Below are 3,021 nucleotides of genomic sequence, written 5' to 3'. Positions count from 1 at the left end.
TAATATTGTAGCATTTTTCTTGGGTATTTGCAAAGAAGGATGACTTTAGATAACAAAGAAGGTATAAAAACTGACTTAAACTGAACATCAAATCTTTTTCACAACAAGAATCTTACTGTTTTCTGAAGGAACCTAGAAATATGAACTTAGAGTATTGGTTGCCGTAGTCTCTTGGAGAGACATCTGGGAACGACCACTTTACCAAAATCCAGAACACCTGTCACTAAACAGTTTGAAGGGTTTTGCACTTTTACTCACATCAGGAGGAATAAAAACAATGTTACAGGGGTAATCATTGTAATTACCGGACAGTAGCACGGCAGGTTACTGATTATGCCTCCTTAGGCTTTGGAAGCTTCTTCTGGTCAGAAGAACCAGTGGACCATAAAGCCACAGGCTTGGACTTCAAGTTCTCAAATGTAGATTAACACTGTGTTTGGGCCATGGGCTTTTCAGCCACATTTATTAATATTGCATACATAAGCACCCATAATACTGTTTATTATATATACCCTACTTCTCTACTGGATTTCTGGTGTGGAGCTGTCGATCAGCTCTGGCCTGCAAACCACAAGATCAGCAGTTCAAACCCAGTAGATGCTCTTTGGAAACCCTATACAGGGTTACTATTAGTTGGAACCAACCTGTTGACACTTACCAACAACTTCTCTATTGGGCTCCTGGTATGGCACAATAGGGTAATCACTGAATTGCTAACCTCAAGTTTGGTAGTTCAAACCCACCAACCATTCCTCAGAAACCCTATATAGGGTAGCTAGGAGTCCTGGTGTGGTGCTGTGGGTTAATGCGTCAGACTGCAAAGTTGTTTGAACGCAAGGTCGGTGGTTCAAGCTTACCAACTGCTCCCTGGAAACCATATACAGGGTTGCTATGGGTTGGAATAGACTCAATGGCACTTAACAACAACAACATGAGTCAGAAGTGATTCAACAATACTTTACCTATTCTTTACCTATGTTGTTGTCAAATGCAGTCAAGTTAGTTCTGATTCATAGCCATCATGTGCAGAGTTTCTGAGGAATGACTGGTGGGCTTGAACCGCTGAATTTTTGGTTAGCAATCTAGTGCTTATCCTATAGTACCACATCGGGACTCCATTTTTTACCTAAAATAGCTCATCCCAAACCAAACCTGCTGTTGTACTCTCAGACTATAATCTTTACAAAAACAGACTGCCACATCTATCTCTGCAGAACAGCCAGTGATTTCAAAGCGCCCATCATTTGCTCAGCAGCTGAGAGTGTTAAAACTGCCCCTCTAGGGTTCCTTAATAAATATGTTGTTATTGTTATTAAGGAGCTCTTGTAGCATAGTGGTTACGAATCGGGCTGCAAACCGCAAGGTCAGCAGTTCGAAACTACCAGCTGTTCTGCGGGAGAAAGATGAGGCTTTCTGTTCCCGTAAAGATTTACAGCCTCGGAAACCCTGTACAGGGTCGCTATGAGTTGGAACTGACTCCACGGCACACAACAACAACAACAACAACATTGTTGTTAAGTGCCACTGAGTCCATTTTAACATATAGGGACTCTATTCAAACTCTAAAAACTGGAAGTCTTGGTGTGGCACTGTGGAATAATGCACTAGACAGCAAGGTCGGTTTCAACCACAACATCTGTGGTTCAAATTCACCAGCTGCTCCTTGGAAATCCTTCACAGGGTGGCTATGAATTGGAACCGACCCTACACAGTTAACAATAACAGCATGCACAACAGAATGAAACACCACCCAGTCCTGTGCCATCCTCACAATTGTTTTTATGCTTGAGTCAGTAGCTGCTGTCCATCTCATTGGGAGTCTTCCTTTTTTATCCCTGACCCTTCACTTTACTAGGCATTATGTTCTTCTCCAGGAATTGATCCTTCCTGATAAAGTATAAGACAAAACCTGGCCAATCTGACTTCTAATTAGAATTCTGGCTGTACTTCTTTGAACACAGATTTGTTATTTTTCTGGAAATCCATGATGCTTTTAATATTCTTCTCCAACACCATAACTCAAATGCATCAATTGTTCTGCAGCTTTCCTTATTCATTGTCCAATTTTCAAATGCATAGGAGACTATTAAAAATACTATGGCTTGGGTCAGGTGCACCTAACTCCTCAAACGGACATCGTTGCTCTTGAACACTTGAAAGAGGTTTGTGTACCAGATTTGCCAAACCAAATAATAAATATGTAGTTCAATAAAAATGGTCAAATTGTTTAGTTGCAGGCACAGTCTGAGAAGGGACCGTAGGGAAAGAAATAAGAGATAAAAAGTTTTATGACAGTGGTACCTACGAAGGCAGCTCTAAGTAGACTTGATATGCCAATATTTCAGGTAGCACCCAGTGTGCTAACTATTTGTACCATTCATCACTTATTGTACAGTGCTCAGAAATATTCACCCCATCAACTAATTCACTTGGTATAATGTAAAACGCCAGAGTTATAGTAATCCTATTTATCCCAGGGTAGACTTTAAAGTAAGCTCTTCTCTAAATCAGGCATAGATAGAATGTTAGAGAAGATACACCTGTTTCCAGCCCCAGTCTTCTAAAATTTATGAAAGGAAAAAAAAAAAATCAAGATATTTTCATATATGATGAATTCTCAGCAATATTGTTATTTTGTTTTCCCAAATTTAAAACTCAAACACATTTGTCAAATCCTAAGATCTCAAAGACAACTTCCAGGTGCATCTAATAAAACCCACACCAAGAATATTATACTAAAATTAAAGCCAATATTCTGGGAATCACTGGTTTCTTTCATGCAAAAAGTCACATTGCTGGTTTTTCATCTTGTAGCTTTATTCAAAGCAGAAATAGAAATAATAAATGCAAAGACTACTGAAGATGTGAAGTTACAATGTTTTAGTTACTTGTTGTCTCTTATCTAGGCACTTTAACAAAAACACTTTCTCAAACCATAAATTGGTAAAATATAGATCCTAAATTGCTTCTTTTCAAGTTTATCTGTAAAAAAGACAAAAGTGATATATATATAGATAGATA

This window comes from Chrysochloris asiatica, unplaced genomic scaffold (genome assembly GCF_000296735.1).
Source record: "Chrysochloris asiatica unplaced genomic scaffold, ChrAsi1.0 scaffold00053, whole genome shotgun sequence".
In the NCBI taxonomy this organism is placed as follows: Eukaryota; Metazoa; Chordata; class Mammalia; order Afrosoricida; family Chrysochloridae; genus Chrysochloris; species Chrysochloris asiatica.
The sequence above is the reverse complement of the archived record's forward strand: the minus strand, read 5'-3'. Positions refer to the sequence as shown.